Source organism: Myxocyprinus asiaticus, chromosome 23, assembly GCF_019703515.2.
Source record: "Myxocyprinus asiaticus isolate MX2 ecotype Aquarium Trade chromosome 23, UBuf_Myxa_2, whole genome shotgun sequence".
In the NCBI taxonomy this organism is placed as follows: Eukaryota; Metazoa; Chordata; class Actinopteri; order Cypriniformes; family Catostomidae; genus Myxocyprinus; species Myxocyprinus asiaticus.
In genome coordinates this window covers 15,147,206-15,167,189 of record NC_059366.1, presented here as the reverse complement: position 1 = coordinate 15,167,189, position 19,984 = coordinate 15,147,206, and the positions used below count along the sequence as shown (strand labels likewise).

Below are 19,984 nucleotides of genomic sequence, written 5' to 3'. Positions count from 1 at the left end.
TATTGTTCATTGTTAGTTCATGTTAACTAATGTTGTTAACTATTGCAAACAATTGGAACCTTATTGTAAAGTGTTACCCCTTTAACACTCTTTCCTCTTCTCCTATTAAAATCATGGTTAGGATTAGGGTTTGGGTAAGGTGTTAGACTTTATATTTAGGTTTAGATTTGAGTTAGTGGTTAAACTTAGGAAAAATCTCAATAACATTGTTTCGTTGGTTTGTTTAGTTTTCTCTGTGGGTGTAAAAGTTGAATGTTTTTGTACGAGCCAACTCTTATGCTTTCTTATGATTTTGCCATTCTGTACTAATTATTACAACTTTTCATGACATGAGTCTGGGTTGATTAGGCCTTAAGTTTGGGTTTTCATGGCAAGGCATTTGTTTGTGTTCCAATGTTGCTTTGTTCAAGGTTACCTCTGAAGCAAAAATATGTATGCACAACATCGCCCACTTCTTTAAATGTCCTAGCTCCATATGCATGGGAATGTGTGTATGGGGGCACTGCCAGCTGCCGTGGCTTAATATTCCACCTCTCTTTTCCATCCCCTGTCCTCTTGGCCTCTACCAGTTTTACAGCCAAATTAGGGACCTGTAATTGGCAATTATGTTGATATTTTTATGATATCAATAAACGCCGGTCCGGACTAAAAAAGCATATTTTACACCAGCCACAGATGGTTTGATACATTTAAACGTGGAATGACATGGCAATCAGCCAAACTGAGTAATATAGAGACATCCACACTTGGGACAGAGGTTACAGGGATGATAGGATTTGTTTTAGAGGGAGGAAAAAACTAACTGGACCTTTTTTAATTCTGTAATAGTTTACTCACCCTAACCCTTATGACACAAAATAAAATATTTTGAAGGATGTACTGGTTGCTTTTTTACATGAATTTGAAATGAATAGGGACTGGAGATTTCAAAAGCACCACAAAAGTATCATAAAAGTGTTCTACAAGATATGACTTGTGTGCTTTATTCCAAGTCTTCTGAAGTTATACGGATGAAAATTGTGTTTCAAGCAGCCAGAACATTCTTCAACATTTCTCTTTTTGTGTTTTACAGATGAAAAAGAATCTGGTTTCGAAAGAAAATTAGGTTGAGGAAAAGATGACAGTGTCCTAAGAAGTGCTCCATGTTTACCCTGAATGACCTCAGCTTTGTAAAGCACCACACAAGCTCACGTTGCCATACCAACTTTTGTTGTGTTACTAACGAGACACCATAGTTCAGTTCTAAGGAAATCACCATTAAGACCTTGTCTTTCAGAGGGTTTAGATACCCTTGGTGTGTATTGGTTTTGTTTTGGCTCCAAACCCCCATGCGGAACATAGTGAGGTGTTTGTGAATGGAAACAATCTGACTGCAGCTGGTCCAGGTTCAGATTCTGCAGTCTGTGGACTCACGGAGCCAAAGTTAACAATATTTAACAAGTTATTGCTGCTGTTTTAGCAGCAGATTGCATTGTTGCCAGAAGCAATTACCGCAGCAAAAACAACCTAACTATGTGTAAATGACCAGAGCTCCTCTGTGGATATCATATTGCAATGGATAAATTATTTACCCTTTCACCAGACGTATGCAGATGAAAAATGACAGATGTTCCACTGTTAGTCGAATTAGCATTAAATTCCAAAAACATACATCAGAAATCTGCACGTTCATGGTCGATAAATTATATAAATATTTGACTCTGTGCAGTCTTTGCAATGCTAGCTTATGCACTTGAACGAGTCTCAACCCAAATAAATTGAAATACAATGGGGGTTTTATAAAAGCAGCTTTTTATTTGTAAAGATGACAAAAAACACCCCAAAACAAACTAAACCAGGCACTGTGGATATAGTAATAACAATGAACATCTCCAAGCATTACGATCGCTAACCACTTCAAAAAACGTATGTCCAAATATAAGGTCCCATTACGGTGTTTTATAGCTGGTTTACTGACATTATGTAGCGTCTTCAAAGGTAATGCCGAGTTCCTCCAGCTTTAAATTGGTTCTACTAAATCAGACGCACCCTCCGTAGAGGACACGGGAGGCTCCTCTACATCTTTAATGTTGCATGTCATTCCAGAGCCGTGGATGCCGGTACACTCTTAATCTTGGCTGAAATGGAGGAAACGTCGTCGCGCAATAGCGCTGTCTTCATTTGAGGGTAACTTATGGAAGTAATATATTCCACCATGCACCAGATCATCTGTGATGATGTAAACATACTCAAGGGGATGGACGGGCTACATGAAGATATTTGCTTGCATTTTCTCATGGATATAGTCATTTCCTCCACAGCTGTTTGCATTTAATACTTGTCATATTTATATTACGTGAATTACAGAGTGTGATTTGTGTTCTTTTGCATTTACTTCGGGCCTTGAAACGCAGAAATCCTCCTAGTGTGTTGGCTCAGCTGATACAATTAAGCAAACACAAGGACTCGCTCTCCTGCTGTGGATGTTTTGAGAGTAACAAGTTAAAATGCATGGACCAGGGGAATGTTGTCTCCTATAACACTCTTATATTATATTGAATTCAAATTGCGGTAATGGTCCTCCCTGTGTGCAGTTTGTCTAAATGAGCACAAGTCATTATTCTAAAACCCCAAGCACTCCTTAAGCTTTTGCAGCCATTATTGGACAGATATCTCTTTAAACACAACAAATAGGTGGCCCGTGACAGAAATAAGGTGTAAGCATTCAATACCTCTTTTTTTTCTCTCCCCCTCTCTCCCCCAATCACTTTCTCTCAGCAATACAAAGCCATGCATAATGTGCAGTCTGATTAGTGTTGTGGAGCACGCCAGCCCCCCGTCCTATACATCACGGTGGCGAGCTCAGCTGTGCCGTGAGAGAAGTGAACTCTGGGATTGGGCCGGCTGAAGTTGATTAATCGGTCGGTGCGGGTGAGAGACTCCAGGGCCAAGCAGTAGGTCCATCCTCGTGGCATGTGATGTTGATTGGCTTTGTCCTGCGCGGCCGCGCTGGAGGAGCGGACATTAAGATTAAGTGATGCTGTCGTGTCGGCGAGTGCTGCACTGCATCATTCGGAGGGAGAGACAGCTGCGGTGCTTAATCCTTCATCGCCAGGGGAGGCCTGCCAGCCCAGAGATATACAGCCAAAGATAACCCTCCATAACTTCTGCTAAAGATCAGGAAACTTTGAATTCACATCCATCTGCTCCACAAGCTTCACTTTTAAAAAATGAGCAATCACTCCTCTGCAAAATGTAAAAGGCGAATGTAGAGGGATGGCGAGATTAATTGGGAAACTGCATGTGTGTGTGCAGTGCATGAATAACCTTTACTGCTAATAGCCTTCATTGCTGTCTCTAAACTATGGCTGCTTTGCAGTGTTTAAATGCCATGAATGCATTTGAGCACATCCATACACTAAAACTATTTCGTCATGCAAAGCTATAGGGCTAGGGTTTTCAACCAAGGGCCTTTGAAGGTACTTCAGGGTTCTCATATAAAATTTGAATGAACACAAACTATGATCTGGTAAGTGTTATGTAATGTAATAATGTAAGTTCATGCTTTTAATGATGGTTATAAACAGTGTTGGGTGAGTTAATCAAAAAGTAATCCCTTACAAATTACTTCTCTAAAATGTACATTAGATTACTTTACTCATTAGTCATCGAAAAGTAGTCACATTACTAATTAATGTACTTCTAAGTTACATTTTTCTCAGAAAAGTTAGTTTTTCCGCTGAAAGAAATCAAAATAATTTCTATATTTCCTTGTTTATTTCCAATTGCCTTGTTCATGGTCACACGCAAGTCTTACACTCAATACTACGCGTTTCTCCCTTACAGGGGCCCATTAGGGGGTGCATACCCTTCAGCTATTATAAAAACATGGACAGACATGCATATTAACATGTTCCTGATTTTAATGTGATATACATAAATAATATTAGTAGTGTAAAGATATTTTGAAATGTGTGTAACCCAAGCAATGTACTTAAAAGTGATTTACTTAATTGTCACAATGTAATCTGATTACCACAATGTACAGTGAAATTGTAATGTGTTACACTACTTTTGATAAATTATTTGATATTTACTGAATACAGCAACTAATTACTTCATAATCAGAATACACCCAACACTTCTAATAAAGTTTTACCATGAAAATCTTGCTGTTTTATATCGGGGGTCCCTAAGTTGGTACTGTAAGCATCCCCGGGTCTGTAATGCTTTAATACCTCTGCTGTATACTTGCAACAGTCACAGTACTTAGTCCATTTTTTGTTAATGTTGTTGATTATACACATCTGTTTCTACTGTGTGTTTTATAGTGGCATCTGTTCTGTAAATCATAAGGCATCACTGAAATCCCATTTGAACCATTGCGCTTTTAAGAGAACTGCTGCTTTCATTACTCACATGTAATCATTCTTCATTTATGCATACGTTTCCCATTAAAATGCAATCAATGCATTGCTCCAAGATCTGACCTTAAGTGCTTTGAATACATAACACTTTTTCCAAAGTCACATAATGCGCAACAGCGGTACTAAAGCTTTCTTTCTGTAAGGTGAACAGCATTGGCCCTCAGGCCTCTGTACCTGATTAGGCTTAGTCATCTTCTCTTTTTGCCCATCACCTAATCATTAACTCTGCGTGTGCCAATCGACTGGCGTGTCCTGCCAACACCCTGCACATTGTTCCAGTGAAATGGATGATATTTATTTTACAGTGGCTAGAGGAAGAGAGAGGGTCGTATATGAGAAAATAAATCTAGTGTGGAGCCTGAGCTGAATGATTATTTTCTATGCAGCGATGGGTGGCGTCAGCATGTTTCAGACTGCTGGCCTTTGCATGTTTGCAGCTGGCTTGATGCAGCTGTCAGCCAGTGATTGATGAGTATCATCATTTAAAGTGTAAAAGAAAACGTCTCTGTGAAGGCAGACATGATGAACTGCCGCCTGCTGGCTCTCACAGACACGCTCAACCTTTCCTCCCCTCCCCTTGAGCTAGCTCTCTCACTCTCTCTCTAACTGTCTGTCTTTCTCATGCATTCTGTCTTATTCTCGACCCATATTTCACTCTGTCGATCTCTCTCTTTTTCCTCTCAGTTTTAAAGTACTTTATTTGCATGATTATTTTGCATACAGTTTTGCCAAAGCATCAGTACATATACAAAAACAGTGACAGAAAAAGTAAATAAAAATGAAATAACAGTAATAATAATAATGATATGTACTGTATGTGTGTGTGTGTGTGTGTGTGTGTGTGTATATACACACACACACACACACACTGGTGGCCAAAAGTTTGGAATAATGTACAGATTTTGCTCTTATGGATAGAAATTGGTACTTTTATTCACCAAAGTGGCATTCAACTGATCACAATGTATAGTCATTAATAATGTGAAAAATTACTATTACAATTGTATTTTTTTTCAGAACTTCTTAAACTACTTCAAAGGGTTCTCATCAAAAAATCCTCCACATGCAGCAATGACAGCTTTGCAGATCCTTGGCATTTTAGCTGTCAGTTTGTCCAGATACTCAGGTGACATTTCACCCCACACTTCCTGTAGCACTTGCCATAGATGTGGCTGTATTGTCGGGCACTTCTCACACACCTTACAGTCTAGCTGATCCCACAAAAGCTCAATGGGGTTAAGATCCATAACACTCTTTTCCAGTTATCTGTTGTTCAATGTCTGTGTTTCTTTCCCCACTCTAACCTTTTCTTTTTGTTTTTCTGTTTCAAAAGTGGCTTTTTCTTTGCAATTCTTCCCATAAGTTCTGCACCCCTGAGTCTTCTGTTTACTGTTGTACATGAAACTGGTGTTGAGCGGGTAGAATTCAATGAAGCTGTCAGCTGAGGACATGTGAGGTGTCTATTTCTCAAACTAGAGACTCTGATGTACTTATCCTCTTGTTTAGTTGTACATCTGGCCTTCCACATCTCTTTCTGTCCTTGTTAGATCCAGTTGTCCTTTGTCTTTGAAGACTGTAGTGTACACCTTTGTATGTAATCTTCAGTTTTTTGTCAATTTCAAGCATTGTATAGCCTTCATTCCTCAAAACAATGATTGACTGATGAGTTTCTAGAGAAAGCTGTTTCTTTTTTGCCATTTTTGACCTAATATTCAGCTTAAGACATGCCAGTCTATTGCATACTGTGGCAACTCAAAAACAAACACGAAGACAATGTTAAGCTTCATTTAACGAACCAAATTGCTTTCAACTGTGTTTGATATAATGGCAAGTGATTTTCTAATACCAAATTAGCAATTTAGCAATTCACACCTTATCCTTACTCAAGGATAAGGTATTGGAGTAATGGCTGCTGGAAATGGGGCCTGTCTAGATTTGATCAAAAATGACTTTTTTCAAAAAGTGATGGTGCTGTTTTTTTACATCAGTAATGTCCTGACTATACTTTGTGATCAGTTGAATGCCACTTATATGTATATATATACACACACACACAAATGTAAATAGATTTATTTGTGAAGTTCAGCAGTTGTCATTTTTAGAAAAAAAGAAAGAAAAATGAATAAATAAATAAATGAATAAGTAAAGAAATAAATATATATTTTAAACTTTATACATTTTTTTATTAAATAAACTTTCAGAAAGAGAAAAATGGATATTTAAGATAAAATGCTAAATGGACGCACAATGGACATAAAATATATGAATTACATATAATACATGCTCTACATTCTGTTTCAAAGTACTTGATTGACATGATTTTTTTTTGTTTTTTGCTCACAATATTGCCAGCATCAACACACACACACACACACACACACACACACACACACACACACACACACACACACACACAAAACTCTCAAAGAAAATACAAATAAAGTAAGGTGCCAGTAATTGTTTTGAAAATAATAATTGCAATATTGAAATAATGCAATAGAATAAAATAAACATTCAGTAGATATAAGTGGACATTAAAATGTAAATGGACATGCATCTCTCTGTCACTCTCATGCATTTGTCTTATTCTCCACCATTATTTCTCTCTCTCTCTCTCTTGTACCTTCCTTCCCAGAATGAGGCAGAAGTCATCAGAAGTGGGCCGTTCTGAGCCCTCTTAGGCCTTTTGCTTTGATAGTTGTCAGATCATATGAAACGTCAAAATTCCCGTGGCCTGTGCGAGGGGATATATTTAGTGTGGGCCACTGCATACTTACACAGCACCTCTGACAGTGACATATTAGTTCTGCTGTCTCCTGCAATCTGATATCTTTAAATTTGCCACCTTGTTAAGTTTTGATTAATGCGATTCCATTTCAGCAGAGTAATTGGCTGGGCCTGTTGGTAGAAAATGCCCAGGCTCTCGGTGGAACAAACGCGGGACATGCTAATGAGGGAATGAGCCTGTTATATTGATGACACCGAGTGACAGTTATTAATGATTGTTATGATAAACAGACGAGTGCAAATCTGGATGAGTCTGGCAAAAGTGACAGTTTAAAAATAACCAGCATTGGAAAGTACTAACGAAGTAATATACTGTTAGGAAAACAATCATGCAGGTTGTCAAAGGAAGAAGTGTAATTACTAGGAAACACGGGCTGCCAGGGAGGACGAGGAGCTGCACTGTAATGAATCAAGAGGAATATGTTGTGACAGTGGTAGCGGATTGATATGCTCTATTAATTGGATCTTTTCTTTTTCTTTAACCATAAAGGATGCTACATCATGAATGGCACGCTGTTTGATGCTTCTAAACATCCCAAAGGAACTGGATTTACAAGCGAACTGGTTTTGTTTTGTAAGAATTGGTCCCATAGGAACTCAAACTAAAAACAATGGGGGTTTTGTATTTTTAACAATTGCCACTGTTTATCTGCGTGGTCGATGTGCTCTTAATGTACAATAAAGCATGTGGGTTGGCTGACATGGGAAAGGGGAAATGTTAGTTTAGCTGTGGTGCATTGTTTGGTATGACTAATTTGTCATAGTGCTTTAAAATCCTTTTGTGTTCTGTTTCTTTGAATGTTAAAAAAAAATAAAAAAATAAAATACATTTGTTAGATCTACCTCAGACCAAGTGGTGCTAGGAATCTTGCATGCAAAATAAGCCGGTAACACTCCTAGTAGCAATTACATTGTTCCCTGCAGTGATGTTTCTGTGTGTGTTCTCTGTCAAAATGGTATAATTCTGAAATTCATGGGCATGTTTATTAAGTGAAGAATGTTCTTGCTTGGAGAGGTGGGACATGCTGCATGTTTGATTAGTCTGTTATCATGTGTGAACTTTGCATGACAGGGGAGTCATGAACTGCCTTTCTCTGGAATGTGATGATCAGATGACTCTTTTGACCTGTGAGTGAACTTTTGCTGCTGTTGATTTAAGAGCCGGAGAGATCAAAGCGATGGACAAACATACCCATCTGACACAAGGTAGCGTAGACCTCCGATTTCATTTCTGCCCTTGCAAAATTTTCCGCTATTTAGAATTTTCTATAAAACTTGCTTTTTCAAACTCATCCTTGGCCATTTGTCTGATTCGCATGAAAAAATGTATACATCATCTACAGACCCTCCTGACAAAAAGTTATCAAAATAATTTTTATACATCAAATCGTTCCAAAGATATTAGCGATAAAATTCCTTCGTTTGAACACACTTTGATTCATTGATCAGTATCTACTCAACGCAAAGTCCAAACGTAACGAAACCCGGTACACATAGTCAACAGGCCATGTTGAGGATGCATGCAAATCTTTGTACAATTCTGCCCATAGAGGGCACTACAACTAAAAAAAAACTGTAATAACTCTGCAGCCATTTGATCGACAAAGTACAAATTAAATATGTGCCTTCTTTGGTTCAAGTGCTAACATATCCGTAACATATCGATTCGAAAAATAAAAACAAAATGGCGGCTAATAGCCAATCAAATTTCAGCACCTAATAACTTAAATTGTGAATGGCCGATGGTCATGAAACATATTATACACAAGAAGGGCCTCTACATGAAGCTGTATCTACATTTTGTGAGAATCGGCCACACGGTGGCGCTATAATAAGCTAATTTGTGTTTTTGTTTATAACTCCGGATCCGTATAGGCTAGAATAATTTTTCTTAGCTTCTCCAAATCCTTCAGTGCCCCCAAATCATATGGTCACATGGATTTCAATTTTCGCATTAAAAATTTTCAACCACTTTTTTGAACTCATCCTTGACCATTTCCTCGATTTGCATGAAATTTAGCACACATCATCTACAGACCCTCCTGATAAAAAGTTTCAGAAGAATTTCAATATGTCAAATCATTCTGAAGATATTAGCGATACAGTTCCTTTGGTTGAACGCACTTTGATTCATTGATCAGTATCTACTCAATGCAAAGTCCAAACATAATGAAACCTGGTACACACGGTCAACAGGCCATGTTGAGGATCCACGTAAATTTTCATACAGTTATACCAATAGGGGGCGCTACAACTAAAAAAACTGTAATAACTCCGCAGTCGATTCATCGACAAAGTTCAAATTAAATATGCACCTTCTTTGGTTCAAGTGCAAACATATCCTTAACATATCGATTCGAAAAATAAAAACAAAATGGCCACCAGCAGCCAATCAAACTCTAGCACCTAATAACTTGAACTGTGAATGGCCAATGGTCATGAAACTCATACACAAGAAGGGTCTCTACAAGAAGTATATAATATTTTGTGAGAATTGGCCACATGGTGGCACTATAATAAGCTAATTTTTGTTTTTGCTAATAACTCCGGATCCTTATAGGCTAGAATAATTTTTCTTAGCTTCTCCAAATCCTTCAGTGCTCCAAAATCATGGATCATAAATCATGTCACATGGATTTCCATTTCCGCATGAAACTTTTCAACCACTTATATAAGCGAATATAAGCGATATAAGCGAATACATTTTTGGGTGTGGCCTGTAATTACTAATTGGCCTGTATCCTGCGAGGGAAAAATTCAGTCTTAACAAACCTTAAAACAAATGGACAAGAGAACATTCTGAGGTCACATACAAAATGTCATACATTTTTTATGCTAGGGGGTGTTATAACTTAAGAAAATCCTATTTGTGCTACTGTGATTAAGGCGGTTAGGGTTTGATTTAGGGTTAGGATTCCACAGGATCTTTTCTGTCAAATCTGATTATTTTTGTCATTTTTACATATGTGCTTGGCCCCCGACAATTGCCGCTTGTGGCAATATTTTCATTTTATTTTTTGTGGAGTCAAAAGGGCAAAGGTGGTGTTTAACCATTATTACATAAACATTGCATTGGAGTAAAAAAAAAATCAAGTAATAAATGTGGATTTTTTAGTTTGGTTTGATTTCGTTTTCTTTATTTTTGGATAAAATATGTTTTTTTTTTTTTTTTTTTTGAGACCATATCTTTTAGCTTTGAGGTCAAATATATGCTAGTGTACACACAAAAGTCTTTCTCTTTCTCAGTCTTTCTCTTCTAGGAAAAAGGAGCAAATACAATGAAAAAATGTTTTAGCTGATTTTTAAGATTTACACATTTTAATTTCATAACAAAATTCCATTAAATGAAATTGTGTAATGTTTAACAAAATTAAAATAAGTAAATTTAAAATATTTAGTTTTTTATTTCATTTAAAGTATTTCATTTAAATATTAAAAATTATTCAATTTGATGGAATTTTGTTATGAAATAAAAATGCATAAATCTTAAAATAAGTTTTTTGGAGGTTACATTGATGTTTTGTCTTATTAAATTTTCTCTAGAATGAAAATGTCCCTCCCCCTAATAACATCTACTTCTGACTATAGCATTAGCAAGTAGCAAATCTTGGTTAGTGATGTAAACTTAAGACTTACGATCATAAAAAAAAAAAAGAAAAGAATGAACCCATTAATATGTTGCACTCCAACTTCCTGTTTCAATAGGAAATACATCAGCAAAGGATAGAAAACTGCACTCATACCATTTCGTTGGATCTTTAAGGTTGCTTTTAAAAATGTCCTGTAACATGCTTTCCTTTAACTTCCAGTAGTCATTCAAAGTCCTTTATTTGACTTCTACCTAATCTAGAGCCCATGAACTTTTAAGGTATCATTACGAAAAGGCTTTAATGACACTGAGGAGTAATTTGTAAAGGAACAGCATTAATCTCTTTTCAATTCACACACTCATGCTACACTTTTAAGGTTGATTACCTATAAAAATAGATCAGAATGGACTCATAAATCACACTATTATTACAGTGTCACTTTTACCACAAATTATAGTGATTAAACTGACTCCTATCTCTATCTGCGTTTAAGTTTAGTGACCTGGAAATGCTCAAATGTATGTTAAATAAGAGTCATTGAGCTCACCCATGTTCGCAGGTGTACAATGACTTGAACACGGGAGATCAACTCTGTGAATTTTAAGCACTATTCTGTATTACTGTGCCAGACTGCAGGAGTACATCAGTCAAACCCTTCAGCCATATATAGCTAAATATCTCTATGAACACTTTGGTGTCTAAGGGGTCATTCACACAGAACTCATATTTGCATCCGTCTGCACTGTTTAATAATTGTTTTTCTATGTAAACATGTGGTAGATGGACACCGTTAAACATGGCAGCGTGTCTCGCAAGTCTTGTGCATGAGCAGTACGTTCTTAAGATCCAGTGTCAAGTTAAAAGAACCTCAAAAAATGGTCATCGGGCTCTCTAAAGTATCAGCACTATGAAGCCACATGCTTTTCTTTGACAGTTTTGACACTGGGGAGATAGATTCATCTCTAAATTCTGATCAGTTGAGCCATGTTCGAAAGCAGTTGTGAAATTCCAAAAATGCACACCTGTGACCGCATTCTGTATTAATGCACCAAGTTGCTACATTGCTAGGCAACTGTAATCAGCCTACAGGCTTATAAAATATTTGACTTAGTAGAAGAATTGTTTATTCCATTTGTTAATATCAATATATGTAATTGTTGAACATTTATTGATTTACTCAACATTTTTATATAGCTATCGCTGCTGTTTTATAAAAGCAATATGCCACTTGAGGTTGTGCATTACAGTGATTTTAACCGAGGAAATTCAATACATTGATTATGGAATGTTATAATTAATAGCAATTTCTATAATAATGCCGAATGATTTAGGCTGATTTTTATTGTAAAGTCCCACTAAACTCACTAAGTTGTAAATTTTCCCTCCACTTACATTTAAATAATTATAAATTATACATAGAGTTCAATAACTCAAGTTATTATATCGAACCGAATCTTGAAAAATGTACGATTTCTCAGTGCACTGCAGCATTTAGTAAAGAATCATAATTTAATTTAATCATTGTCAGGTCAAATATTTACCCCCTTTGTGTCAAGGCCTGGTCCATTATGTTTCAAATGCACCATGCACGGTCATTCTGATGTGCTCTTGGTTATTCACAAGTATGCAGAGGTGCTCCATACAATCTACTTCAAAAACTGAAAGGATTTTCTCACTAATTTGGATAACTGTTTTGGTGATTAGGTCATGCAAGTGAAAATCACCATGGTGACATGCTGACAGAATGTCACTCTGTGATACATGCTCGGGGCTGCAAAACTGATCATTTCGTCCCATTTCTGTGCAGAGTTACAACTATTTTGTCATCCCATGATTTTCCCTCTTATGTGCACAAGGGTTTAAAGCTCACAATTCATTATTATAGTTTCTCCCCCCGCTGATGACAGGTGCATAATAATTTTGCTCCAGCAGAACAATTGAGTTGGCAGCAGTTTAAGAAACTTGGACAGGACAAAAGGACAAACAGTTTTCCAAATGAGACACCCAGCCAACATTACTGCAGACTTTTTATTACATAGTGCAAAGACCTGGTTTTCATCATCCTCTGGAGTACTGGGGTGATGGCCCCCAAACGCTGCTTGAGCGGTCCTCCTCTTTTGATAAATGTTCTTTGTAAGTGTTCTTTTTTCTTCTGAAATCAGCATCCAAGAACTTCAAACTGAAACTAAAGCACTTTAGCACAATTATCTTGAGCTAGAGGTGGTTCACATATACATGCTCACACTCTTTTTAGTACAGCACCATATAAGTAGCTCTCAGCCTCTCCATTCCTCCTTTGACAAACACTTAAAGGGATAGTTCACCCAAAATGGAAATTCTGTATTATTTTCTTACCCCCTTATGACATTCTTTTAACTGTAGAACACAAAATCAATTTTTGAAAAATCCTTTAAAATCATCATGACCGGGGGGCCTGGGTAGCTCAGCAAGTATTGATGCTGACTACCACGCCTGGAGTCGCGAGTTCGAATCAAGGGTGTGCTGAGTGACTCCAGCCAGGTCTTCTAAGCATCCAAATTGGCCCGGTTGCTAGGGAGGGTAGAGTCACATGGGGTAACCTCCTCGTAGTCACTATAATGTGTGGTTCTCGGTGGGGTGCGTGGTGAGTTTTGCGTGTATGCCGCGGAGAATAGCATGAAACCTCCACATGCGCTCAACAAGCCACGTGATAAGATGCGCGGATTGACGGTCTCAGATGCGGAGGCAACTGAGATTCGTCCTCCGCCTCCCAGATTGAGGCGAGTCACTACGCCACCACGAGGACTTAAAGCGCACTGGGAATTCCAAATTGGGGAGAGAAGGGGAAAAAAATCAAATAAATAAAAAAAAAAAAATCATCATGACCGTTCTTTTCAATATAATGTAAGTTAATGCTGACTGGCTCCGTCAAGCTACAAAATTACCATGAAAAAGCACTGTGAAAGTATCCTAAAAGTCCATAAAAGTGTGCTAAATTCCAAAAGTGAGTGAAATGGTGTTGTAATCAGACATGGTTTTTAAGGTGAAGATTATATGGAGGTTTTAAATGAGTAAACTGTACCTCCTTAACCTAAAACTTTAACCTAAAATCAAATGAGAGGTGAATAAAATAGACATCCTTACCCTAAATCAACACCTAAACCTAACCAATAGTGTCCAAAAACTAAATGAGAAATGAAAAGCACATTTTCTAAAGCAAACACATCATTTCATAGCGTTAATATTATACTTTCGCTTTACGTGTCAGCTTGCATGCTTGGCTGGGTTCAAACCTCAATCTTCCAAGACCAAAGTCCAACACTCTATCAGGTGAGCTACTGTAGTAGCTAATCACATTGGAAAAAGTGTGTAGATGTAGGTGGATTTGTAAAACAAGCATTAAAATATATTGTTTTTCAAATGATATATTAGAGTAAAAGTGTTTAAATAAACAAAGCAGTGTGTGAGTAACAGAGCGAAAAATAAGAATTTATTAAGTCATTATCAGCCATTGTAGTTGTGATTTGGGTGAAAGTGAAACAAAATAAAAATAAAAGCACAGCTGTTTTAGCAACTCTTATGTTAATTTCACCAGGAAATTGTGGCAAAACATAGAACGCAGCAGTTAAGTCAGTTTGCAAAAATTGTATTATAGTATCATTTATTCTATGAGCCAGCTTGTAAATAAATTAAACAGAGCGGCCAATACTTTATTCAAAATCTCTTGTATTGTGTTTCACAAAAAAAAAAAAATCCTTGGCTGTTGGTTTGGAAACAAGAGGTCAAGTAAATAACAGAATTTTCATTCTTTGGTGAAATATTCCTTTAAGTATTAGTCCAGGCCAGAATCCACATTGCATATGATTGTTTGCTCCCTGGCACCTCTGCACAGTCCTGTTGCATTGTTTTTCTGGTTTGAAGTTTGCTATGATCCCAGGCTATTTGAAGCCTGTCTGCTTGTGTCATTGTAGCCGGCCCCATTCTCCCTCTCCCAGTGGCGCTTACAAAGACAAAGGCTTGCTGCTTGGTGGCTGTCAGACCTGCTCCGACTCAGGCCAGTTGATGTGTGGAACAGCACTGGCCTGATGTCTAAACTCACTTACAATTAACGTGAAGCCAAGCTAATTCAAGAGCTGCGCTTTCTCTGTCTTTGGGAGCACAGAGTTGACGGACACTTTACCGCTTCCAAATGGAGCTGAATTTGTTTTTCCTCCCATCATCATAGATTCTGTTGATTTATGTCCTAGTCACTCATCATTTACGAATCATTTAAATGAATAAAGATAAATGTGGATAAGAGAAAGGACGTAATGAATTTGACATTTATAAAATGTATTACTTGAAAAAGATTCCAGAAATTAAAAATGTAATGCATGTCAGAGTGAATCAGCCCACATGCATATGTGATCTCCCGTTGGTGAAGATTTTAATAAGCTTACATATCCAGCACAGAACACCTGTTTCTAATTCATCCTTTTATATTGTGGGAACAGATTACCACTATTATGAGAATGGATGAATGCTACATCCATATGTATGCTTTGTTCCAAAACCTAGTGAGCTGCCTCCTTAGGCAGCACTTTAAAGCATCATAGGTACAGTATGCTCCTGACATAAAGATTGTTACAAAAGTAGGCCACTTAATTACGCTGCCTTCTAAGATACCTTCTTTTGGCTGCATCCTAGATAAAAGGATTGTTCACTCAAAAATGAAAATTCTTTTATCATTTAATCATTTACCCTCATGTCATTCCAAACCTGTATGACTTTCATATGGAACATGAATATATATTTTAAAGGACGTTCCATTTGCTGATTTCAATACAATCGCAGTTGATAGTGACTAACTTTGAAGTTTGAAAAACCCAAAAGTGTCATAAAAGCAGTCATCACGAATCGTGAAACATATTCAAGGTCTTCTAATGGCATACAATCACTTTATATGATGAACTGGTCGAGATTAAAATCGTTATTCACCTTCAAAGCAAATCAAATCATTGATCAACTCAAGTGTGTTGTAAAGGTATGTCTCTGATGTTCTGTTGTTTTCTTCCTTTTTATTGTTGTTCCACAAACATTGTGAAGCACTTTGGATAGCGTAAATGTTTAAAAAGTATATAAATAAAGATGAGTTGAGTTGAGTTGTGTACATAGCCTAAATCAAATATGATGACATGTCAAAATACATCAAACCTTTGTGTCATGACGTCATGCGATTTGGTCACGTGACATGCGAAAAAAGCCATTTGGGTTTGAAGTGACATGAGGGTGAATAAATGACAGAATTTTCACTTTTGGGTGAACTATTCCTTTAAGATGTTGCCATATAACGCCGCTGCCTGTGGAGGCAGTAAGGCAGCTCACAAGTTTGTGGAACAAAGCTGTAGTGTAAAAGTGGCCATTTTGATGTCCCAGATAAAAGGGGTGCAATGCCTAATGGCAGCCCCTGTAACGCCTTTGCCAAGCCAGCACTATGCCCCCTATTCTGCACTGAATCCTGCTGGGTGATGTGGGGTAACATTGGCCCTGAGTTCAACAGCTGTTCTCTGTCATTTCTCACCCACCTCCACACTCCTCTTCCATAGATCTTTACTCTTCTAGGGTGCGGCTCTTCATTCCTGTTGGATGAAGGTTTACAGGAGCTGGTTTGGAGGGCAGAATCATACAGCTCCACCTGGAACCCCAGTGCCGTCATAATACATTTAATTAGAACATAGGTAACTATGCCACTTTAGTGCCAACGGTCATTACAGTAACATACAGGCTGAGAAACCTTGTCAGCTATTTATTCTTGTACTTTTTCATGTACTGATTGCTGGATCATCTTGAAAGGGCAGCACATGCTAAATCACACTATTGGACACTATTTTCACCATTTTCGAACATTTTATGTTTAATATTATTTTAATAATGGCCTCTCCAAGGCTTGACGCCACACCCCTGTGTCTGTCTCTTGCTCACCCCGCCACAATTATCATTTAAAATTAAATCACTTATGGAGATACTTCTGGAGTGTTTTGCTCTATGCCGTCTTTTTTTCACCGATTGTAGAACTAAGACCCTGTTTACGCCTGGTTTTAAGATGCATCTCGGGTGATACGATCACATGTGGTCAGGTGAGACACATCACTGTTTACACCTGGTCGCTTAAATGCGTCTCCTGTGACCACTTGTGATCGGACTTGGAGGGGAGCGACTCTGTTTCATGAAGACATACATCATTCACTATGTTACTGTGTTACTGCTTGATAATAAACCACAACAAAGTCAGAAAAGGCAAAGAAAGTGTGAAAAAAACTGCACGCTATTTCTCCCTGATGCAGCTGAAATTTAATTTAAGCACAATAGCAACATTTTGAGCAGAATTGTCTGTTATTTTAGTGGATTAGCTGTATTAACCTGAGCTGCAGATGTTCGTGCTTCTCATAAGTGTGTGTGCATGTTGATTTCAGACACACTGAGGAAGATCCGTGAAGTTCTCGTGTTTGTGTATGTATTTGCTTTTTATTATTATTTATTTTTAATCGGACGGTTATTTCCTTTAAAACCGCTCTTAACCAGCAAAGTTTAAACTCTTTGTTTTAGAGCAGTGGTTGATTAACAGGTGAGGGTTGGTGCCTCGCTGCTGCGGGGACGCATACAGGATGGACTCAGATGTGATGTGGTCACATGCGTGTTTGACCACATTAGTATGTGTTTTGATCATAAAACGTTTTAGACCCCGTTTAGACCTGCATTTTGTGCTGACCATATGTGATTGGCTCACCAAAACACATCTCAGTACCAGGTGTAAACAGGGTCTGATATGCTGTGGCTACAATTCATATTGTGGCTAGTTTTAGCATAATTTAGATTGGTTTAAACCAGACTAACGTGGTCCGTTTTGATGTTTTTAAGTCAGCTGTCTAACCAGCTAAACACTGCTTGTCCAGGCTGGGAGACCAGTCAAACCATTTTAATCCAGCAAAACACTTAAGGCTGGATTAATCCTTTTTTTTTTCCTCATTCACAACCTATGCCATTTTCACTGGACTTCTCCATTCACTGCTTCTGTGTATAAATCTAGCCCAAAGGTCCCATTAAGAAGAAATCACTTCTACTGGCCAGACTTCCATGTCCTGTGTTCTGTAGCTGTGATCCTGAGTGATTTAAACCCATCACACACGCAGACAGACAAGCAGCTCTGTTTCTGTCTCACGACTAAATCGTACCCTTTTTTCTCCTAAGCACTAACATTTACACGAAGAGACGGTTGAGTAAGTGCACACTGAACTTCAAACCCACCATAATTGTGTATCATGCAGGATGAAACTTGTGAATTGGACGTGGATTGCGAGAGAACAACAGAGCTGATTAGCAGTCGTTAGCTTTGCTTGCTGGAGCGTTTTGACACCTGTCTCCCAGCCTTTCTCTCTACATGCTACAGCTAATCCCTCTATACTGCTGGTCACATGGCAGAAAGACTGCAGGGAAGAAGGCAGGGGCTGTGTCCCAAAGCTGAAAAACACTGCCTTCATAGGCAGTATTTTAAGGCAGGAAGGCATCTAGTGTTTTTGTAACATCTTGTGCAATAAGATGCGCTTGGAATGAAAGGTTTGGAAAGTAACTGATGAGAAAATAATAACAGCGTTTAAATTTTTGGGTAAACTATCCCTTTAAGTCATTGATGACTGTTCAGCAAGGGAGCAAGGCAGCTGCTTTAGGTTTCAGACACAGCAAGAGAGAGATAAAGAGTGGTTTACACAGCCTACATGACAAACGTCTTGGAAAGAGAGTCAAAGAATAGATCAGGACTGATGGAGCACTCTACTCTGGAACACTAATGATCGCTGATGTTTCATCTACTGTCGGATGCAAGGTAGCTACAGATGGTGCCACATTAAGACATGAAACATTTCTCGCCTTGACATTTCTACTCCCTCTGTCCCATCATGACCCGTAAATTCCACTCACCGACGGCTCTGAGGTTGACTTCTTGAATAAGCTGTGCATGGTCATATGAAACCACGGGGCTTGAGCAGGGGGTGGTGCCACATGCTTTCATTTAGGCGATCCTCCATCTCGACATAAGATGCAGTACGTGGCAAACCATCTGGTTGCCTCTTGTTTACAGTACACAGTGTCAGCTCAGGCTTATTAATCATGCTTACACAAATGTCTTAATTACTCCCTATGTAGCTGCTCTGACTCCAACCCAGAAGTTGACCTTTCTCTCCCGGTTCCTTTAAACCATTAATCATACACAATCAACGCCAGCAGAGGCAAGCAGACGGCTAGCCTCATTCTCAGGCACATAGAGGAACCACACAGCCGCATACAGCAGCTCAGACCTGTGCCAACGTTTGGGCATATCTTTATTAATGACTCACTTGCTGGGCCAGTCACACACACGTGTGCGCAAAAAACGGTTTGAAAGTGAACCCAAACAGGACTGTCACCCAGTGTGTTGGCAGGCACAAAACATTTTCAGTGCTTTTCTGTTTTTAAGATTCATTACCGCAATGTTACGATACATGCGTCACGCCAGGTTTTAAGTCATTAACGACAAACGTCATTGGTTGTCTCGTGTCAAAATCAAAATTGGTCTATATAACAAGGAGGAGGGTGTTTATGTTTGTGTGTCTTTGTGTTTAAGTTTATTATAAACATTACTTTGATGCTTTGTCCGGTTCCTGCCTCCTCCATTCCATTTAACCCTGTTACATTGGTGCCAAAACCTGGGAAGGAGGAGGGATGCGCCATCATAGAGTTCTCGCCACTACCATCCACCCCAAAGGAGCAGCCGTGGCCATCCTCCAGGGGACGGAGGAGATGCTTCCGGCCACCTGGACGTGGAGGAACGGCCACCGCCCACGAGGGGAGGAGGGGCTCGCTGCCGGCCGCCTGTAGCAGTAGGGCTGTTGTCAGGGGTGGAGGATACGATAACTTGTGTGAGGAACAAGCCAAAATTTTAGTCATTATTAATTGAAAATCTCTCAAATCTCAGTCTCCATTCTGCATATTCGAACTGGTGCACTGCATTCGGTTAGCAACACACACGAACCACAAAAAAAAAAAAAAAACATTGCCGTTTGCCATCAGTGACTTAAAACCTGGCAAGACACATTTATTGTAATATATTGCAAGGCTTTTATGTTCCGCAGAAGAAAAAAAATAAATACACCACAGAGGTTTGGAATGACATTGTGGTGAGTAAATAATGACAGAATTTTCATATTTGGG

At 38.5% G+C, this 19,984-nt stretch overlaps 1 protein-coding gene and 1 long non-coding RNA gene across 2 annotated transcripts in view; both read left to right on the top strand.

Annotated features, from left to right (window-relative positions):
• lrmda (leucine rich melanocyte differentiation associated) overlaps positions 1-19,984 on the top strand; it is a 442,410-nt gene that overhangs the window by 92,578 nt on the left and 329,848 nt on the right. The window lies entirely within an intron of this gene.
• On the top strand, positions 2,087-8,022 carry LOC127413858 (uncharacterized). Its single transcript, XR_007892706.1, has 2 exons — positions 2,087-2,166; positions 7,684-8,022. It is a non-coding gene; the product is annotated as an uncharacterized LOC127413858 (long non-coding RNA).